General features: G+C 39.0%; 1 pseudogene; it reads left to right on the forward strand.

The window, feature by feature from the left end:
• Window positions 1–1,364: 1,364 nt before the first annotated feature.
• LOC101104988 (small ribosomal subunit protein uS13-like) lies at window positions 1,365–1,995 on the forward strand (annotated as a pseudogene).
• Window positions 1,996–7,269: the final 5,274 nt, after the last annotated feature.

Consider the following 7,269-nt stretch of genomic DNA (forward strand, 5'->3'; position numbering starts at 1 on the left):
TAGGTATCCATTACATCCCCAGAAGCAAGAGTTTCCTGAGCTGCAGTTGTGCCCAGGTATATACAAAGGAGTCACCCAAAGCCTGCAGTACCACAGAAGAAGTTGAAAAAGTGCTCTGGATTGAGTTATAATCATGTGCTACCTTTATCATTAGGCAAGTAGCACATGACATCAACTAGGAACATTTTATTTTAAACTTTGCTGATTTTTCAAATTTGCTTTGCATTGTTAGTAATGATTTCTTGCTCTATTTTTATGCCTCCTCAGATAAAATGCTATCATACGTGATGTTAGCCTCATTAGATAAAAATAAGCATTATTTATAACTATAATCAGGGTTAAGAAGCATTAAAATAGAAGAGAAAATTATTTCCACAGCCATTTCCAAAGTCTTGAAAGTTGGGCTTTAACTTGTCAGGTTTTTGCTTTCTTCATGCTGTGGACTGGTGTGGAGTATTGGAACAAAGCAAACCCAGAGTTCAAGAGTCTTTTACTCACAGTATTATAAGAAAGTGCTTGATATTTCCTAGATCCCACCCCAGAAAGATGGGAACCTGGTTGAATTCAGCCTTCTTTGATAAGCTGAGTAGCAGTGAAGCATCTCATATCTGGATTTCGACCTTAGGAGCGGTTAGATGGATCTGCTGGGTTTAACTAGAATTCAAGTGTAACTCAGTGTATACAGACCAGATGGTAGATGACTAAGAAAAGACTCAGCTAGATTAGTGTAATACTCTACCTTACCAGAATGTGAAATATATGTTCACACGTATGTAAAACCTCTGTTGGGGAAGGAGTGTTTTCTTTTTCTTCTTCTTCTTTTTCTGCAAATCGGGTAAACCTTCTTCTGTATTGACAGTCATGGCACCAATCATTAGGGGAAGTTGCAGTGAAATAGTGGTAGGAACACAGGCAAAAAGTGAAAAATAAATAGAAAAATTAAACCTAATCTTAGATTCCCAAACAATGAAGTTACTTTAAGGTCAATGAAATAAAGTCCAATGAAATAAAAACTTTAAGGCTCAAATAATGAAAGTGTTTAATTAACTTCTTTTTTGCCTCATATTTTTCAATTTAAGAATCATCGAAGTTACATTTAACTGATTATGATATTCATTTAGCACCTTTTAAAATGTCTGAAAATAAGACTTTTCTCTGCCTTTTCAAATATGTATTCTTCATGCAAGTCCTGACAGAAACTCCTGGCTCTATAAAAAATCAGACAGTAGTAAAGTTGCTGTATAACCAGCAGTTCTACCTGCAGGTATATACCCAAAAGAAATGAAAACACAGTATCATCTGCATATCTGAGGTTGTTGATATTTCTCTCAGCAATCTTGATCCCAGCTTGTGATTTATCCAGCCCAGCATTTTGCATGATGTACTGTGCATATAAGTTCAATAAACAAGGTGACAGTAAAAAAAAAAAGAAAAGAAAGAAACGAAAATACACATCCAGCTCTTCCACTGGAGGCCTACATGCCGCCGCTGGGGCCGCCGCCATGTCTCTAGTAATTCCTGAGAGGTTCCAGCACATCTTGCGAGTACTCAACACCAACATCGATGGGCGGCGGAAAATTGCCTTTGCCATCACTGCAGTTAAGGGTGTGGGACGAAGATACGCTCATGCGGTGTTGAGGAAAGCAGACATCGACCTCACCAAGAGGGCAGGAGAGCTCACCGAGGACGAGGTGGAACGTGTGATCACCATTATGCAGAATCCACGCCAATACAAGATCCCAGACTGGTTCTTAAACAGACAGAATGACGAAGGACGGAAAATACAGCCATGTCCTGGCCAACGGTCTAGACAACAAACTCCGCGAAGACCTGGAGCGCCTGAAGAAGATTCAGGCCCACAGGGGGCTGCGCCACTTCTGGGGACTCCGCTTTCGAGGCCAGCACACCAAGACCACAGGCCGCCGAGGTCGCGCTGTGGGTGTGTCCAAGAAGAAATATGTGTCTGTGCTGTGTGAATAAATAGTTTATACAGTTAAAAAAAAAAAAAGAAAATACACATCCACAAAAAAACTTGTACATGTATAATCACTACAAATTATTCACAATAGTCAAGAAGTAGAAACAATCCAAATACTCACTAACTGATGAATGAATGAATGAATGAATGAATAAAATGTATATCTATGCAATGGAATATTACCTAGTAATAAAAAGAAATTAAGTACTGCCACATGCTACAGCACACATGGACCAAGTGAAAGAAGCCAGTCATAAATGACCATATATTGAATGATTTTCATTATATGAGATTGTGCAGAATAGGAACATCCGCAGAGATAGAAAGAAGACTATGGCTGCCAGTGGGGGAGTGGGGGAAATAGGGAATAACTGCTAATAGGCCTAGGATTTCTCTTTGGAGTGATGAAACTGTTCTAAAATTACATTTTTGTGGTGGCTGCACAACTTTGTGAATATATTAAAAACCACTGAATTGTATACTTTAAATGGATGAACTATATAATATGTGAATTATATCTCAATGAAACTGTTTAAAAAGAAGAGTACTAGACTCTTCCCCCCAAACACATTACAAATCAAAAATCTGAGATCAAATTGCAAAAAAGAAATAGAATATCATCTTCAAGCTTGAAATAAACTCTATTTGTTTGTATATTAAAAATAAATAAAATAATGAAAAAGACCCCAAACTATTGGGCGTCTCTCTTTCCAACAAACGATTACTAAATACAGTTATTGGAGACCTGACTGTGATTCTGCTGTGGGAGTCAGTGACTGTAAAGGTGGAGGGGAGGGGAGGGCAGGGCAATGGCCACCACTGGCCACTGTGCAGTTGGAAAGTCTTCTGAGAGTTTAGTGCGGCTTCCAAGCTTGAGAAAAGAAAGGCAGTTAATTGTCTGCTGCTCTACAGGGCCCATGGTCCACCACTTACCTTGTGAAATCCAATCTATTTTAACTATGACAGTGCAAGTCAAGTCATAAACCTACATTTCCATAGATCCCAGACAAAAGTAAACACAGACTCTTATTTTTAATCCTTCCTTTCTGCTTTCCTTGGAGTGCTGATTAGATTGCATATTCTATGAAAGGATGGATGAGTTCAGTCTTTTCTAAAGTATTTCCTTGTGGGTTCATCCATGATTAAGGCACAAGTTTTTCCGTTTTGAAAGATGCACGATCCAGCTGTTCTTTTTGCCTGCTGCAACTTCTTGTTAACCTTTCTGGAACGAAGGAGAGAAAAACAATGTACCATGACCTGAACACATCCCTCCCAAATGAGAAGAGGATCTTTCTTATGTACACCCAAGATAACAGTAGTGATCTGTCATTCTAATTCTTTGTTTACAGTTTCAAAGGTTGGTATGTACTTTATCTTTTAGCTCTTTAAAAAATACAGCTGTTTTGGCTAACATGAAATGTCATACATTGAGGTCTGATAAGTTGAGAGCTAAATGTTTTAAGAACGTAATAATCACCAAGTGCTTAATTTCAAAACACACACCATTCATTTGCCTCCATAGGATGAAGTGCCCATCACAGAGTCACACCACTGGCACCAGGCCAGATATTCGTCCCTGAGCCTTTCAAACATTTAGACTCCTAAGTTGCTTTTCAGGCTTACCGGAGGCTCAGTATATGTATAAACAGGGCAAAGAGCCACTCTCTCTCCACTGACATTCAGAGGAGCCAGTTGTAAACAAATGTCTAGGTCACCTCCAGTGCAGTCAAAGCTGCACAAGGTACTTGTCCCACCCCGGTTCCCTTCTGTAGTTACAGCTTGAAAGGCTGCCTAGGAACACCCCAGGAGATTCTTGCCCAAAGGTCCAAATCAACAGAGTCTGCATCCCCTCACAGACTGGCTGATTTCCAAGAAGAACCAACGCTTGGCCCTGTCCTAAAGGGAACCAATTAAATTTATACTAAAAAAAAAAAAAAGAGCTTGTCATATAATCCAAAATAATCAAATGACATATGGACTTGAGTCAATGAGTAGCTCTCATGCAAGGAGCAAGGAGGCAGACCTCTGACTGGCTTAGACCCTACTGGGGTGTGACTGAAATCTGAATTCAAGTTTAAAGGGCAAATCAAGTTTTGTTGTTGTTGTTGTTAAAGGACAAGGAAGTCAGGTCACTGTTTCCAGGACTGTAGATCTTCAAGTTTTAAGCACAGAGAGGAAAAGTTCAAACAGGAGAGAAAAATCTTCCTAGACAAAAATACCATTTTCAAAATGCATATAAGTTTAAATGAAAAAGAAGGTGCTGAGCAGGTGTATGTGTATGCCAACTTTTGGCAAAAAAGAAAATAGAATAAAACTTGGATAGGAAATATACATTCCCCCTTACTTGACTTTGCATGAAGAAACTCCAGAAGGATATAGTAGTAACTAGAAAAAAGTGGTTACTTGATTTGGGGAAGAGAACTGGAAGCACAGAGCACAGAAGTAAGGGCTCAACTTTTCACTGTAGACCATTGCATACATATTTTTATTTTTTTAAATAGTATGTGAGGAACTGCTCTAAGTGCTTAGGAAGTAACAGGGAACAAAACTGGTCTCTCAAGGAGCTTACATTTGAGTAAGAAAAAGAAATACAAACACATAAAAATAAGTACATTGTTTGGTGCATTAGATCGTCATGAAAATTAAAAAGTAGAGGAGGGTAAGGGATACAGGTTAAGAGATTAAGAGTTTGCATATTAAATAAATATGTCAGAGTAGCCTCAGTGGTGTAGCATCTGCACTGAGATTTGAAGGAGATGAGAGGGTATGGATAAGGCCCTTTAGGGGAAGAGCGTGCCAGGCAGAAGCAATAGCTACAGCAGTGGTTCTCAACTGAGAGCAATCTTGCCCCTCTCCCTCAGGGCCCTTTGGCAATATCTGAAGACATGCTTGACATTAAGACTTGGATGGTAGAATACTACTGGCATTCAGTGAGAAGAGTCCAGGGACGCTGTTAAACATCCTGTAATGAACAGAATAGCACCCTGCAATCAAGAACTATCCAGACCAAAATGTCAATAAGTGCCACTGGTAAGAAACCTTGAACTGGAGAGGAGGAGGATGCCAGCTAAGTTCAAGTAACAAACAGACCAAAGCGGCTATAAGAGAAGGTTCAGTCAGCTCCAGCTGAACCACACACTTAGCTTCCCACAGCACACATTAACTCCCACTCACAGTGCTCTCCAAATCTTTGAGTGAAGAACACTTTTCCCCCTAACAGTCTTATATTCACACAGTTGCCTCTTGACAACAAAGTTCACCTTTCACATTATCAAGCAGAACCAAATTAGTTATTCCCTTCATTCCTCCACTTCCCCATCACCAGTATCCATTCTGTTCTCAGATAAGGATGGAGAAAAATTCAAAATGAGAGTATTACCTTGGGTTAAGGAAGTGGAAGAAAATGAGGAAAGATGGAGGCAAATGAAACAATGGAGAGGGAAGTGTTTTTCCTCTTTTCAAAGAGAAAGAGGTGCTGAGGTGTCCTGCAAAACATGCAATGAAGAAGGGAGTCCTTCAAGTCTATTGACTCAGCCAACAAACAGAGACTAGACAAAAGCCATATCCTGGAATTTTCCATCATTTCCAGGTCCTTGTGACTGTTTTCGTTTTAGTTGTGACCTAGTAATTGCTCTATACACATTTGTTGCAAAACAGAACTGGCTAACTTGAGGACTTTTTTCAGCATTTCTAGAACCAAAGTATATACTAGTACAGGAAAGCACAAGGTATTTTTAGGTAGGAGAGACTGGTTCAATTTAACTAGAATATCAGTCAGATTTGGGGGAGCAATGGATAAAATCTAGAGTGGTATTAAAATATCTAATAACCAGCATGGTTATAAAAATTAATATTAAATAATTATTAATATTTCTGATACTTAAAAATATATCCTCTTATCACTAACTAAATTAAATTATAGATGTGTATGTGGAGGCATTTTGGCAGACATTAGAAAGTGGGCTTTGGTGCTGGTGTCACATTCACCTGAGTTTAAATCCAGGGTCTACTAATTTTTATATCCTTGAGACCCTAGATCAGTTATTTAAGTGCCATGAGCCCCAGCCCAGTCTCAATAGCTATAAAATGGGAGTGATAATAATATTAACCTCATAGAAATACTGCTGCTGCTGCTGCTAAGTCACTTCAGTCGTGTCTGACTCTGTGTGACCCCATAGACGGCAGCCCACCAGGCTCCCCCATCCCTGGGATTCTCCAGGCAAGAACACTGGAGTGGGTTGCCATTTCCTTCTCCAATGCATGAAAGTGAAAAGTGAAAGGGAAGTCGCTCAATTGTGTCTGACTCTTCTCGACCCCATGGACCGCAGCCCACCAGGCTCCTCTGTCCATGGGATTTTCCAGGCAAGAGTACTGGAGTGGGATGCCATCGCCCTCTCCACATAGAAATACGGAGAGTAACAAAGTATAATTCACATAAAATGCAAGGCCTTGCAATAGTAAGGGCTTGATAATAGCAGATATTAACATCAAAGTCATACTTCTGCGTCCTTTGTATGCCAACAAAACACTTCTCAGCTATTTCTTCTGTCATTGTCATTACCAATATGTGCTTTTACAGCAATCACCTAGGTAAAGCCTTTCTGTCTGTATTACCTGGATAACTGCTTGGCTTTGGCTAGAAGAGCCTGGCCCTAAACAGAAGTCAAGAGGCACCTCACTGCAGGGCATCTCAAAGTAGGGTACTAGAAGTGAATATCTAGATCAAGCATAAAGTTGGATATAAGAAGTGTTCTGTTTTCATACAAAGACATAAATAAGTGGAATGTAGATTTTTTAATTGGACATTTTAAAATGAAATAAATATTAATAATCCTGAATTGAAATAACCTCCAAGGCCTTTTGTTAAGTAGAAACACCAGCATGCAGACAGCACAGAGAGGATAATTAAGTGTATGAGTACAGTATATACATATATATGTACATATGTACCCACACATACACAAACACCATGCATCTATGTTTGTAATCACGTGGACAACCCTGGAAGGATACATAAGGAATAATAAAGAAATAAGGAACCTTCCTCGATAGAAAGAAAAACAGAAATGGGAGCAGACTTACTTTTCATTATATATGGTTTTTTTGCTCTGGATTCTTTTTGTTCAGTACTATATTACTTTTATAAAAATAATTTTTTAAATTATAAATTAAAACAATGGCTGTAAATTGCAGCGAGGAAAGTCTCAATGTGTAATAATAGAAACATGAAAATTTTCTATTTAAACACTGGCAAGGATTGGGGAGAATACAAATTCTTACTCTTTTCTCCT

Source organism: Ovis aries, chromosome 4 (genome assembly GCF_016772045.2).
Source record: "Ovis aries strain OAR_USU_Benz2616 breed Rambouillet chromosome 4, ARS-UI_Ramb_v3.0, whole genome shotgun sequence".
Classification (NCBI taxonomy): domain Eukaryota; kingdom Metazoa; phylum Chordata; class Mammalia; order Artiodactyla; family Bovidae; genus Ovis; species Ovis aries.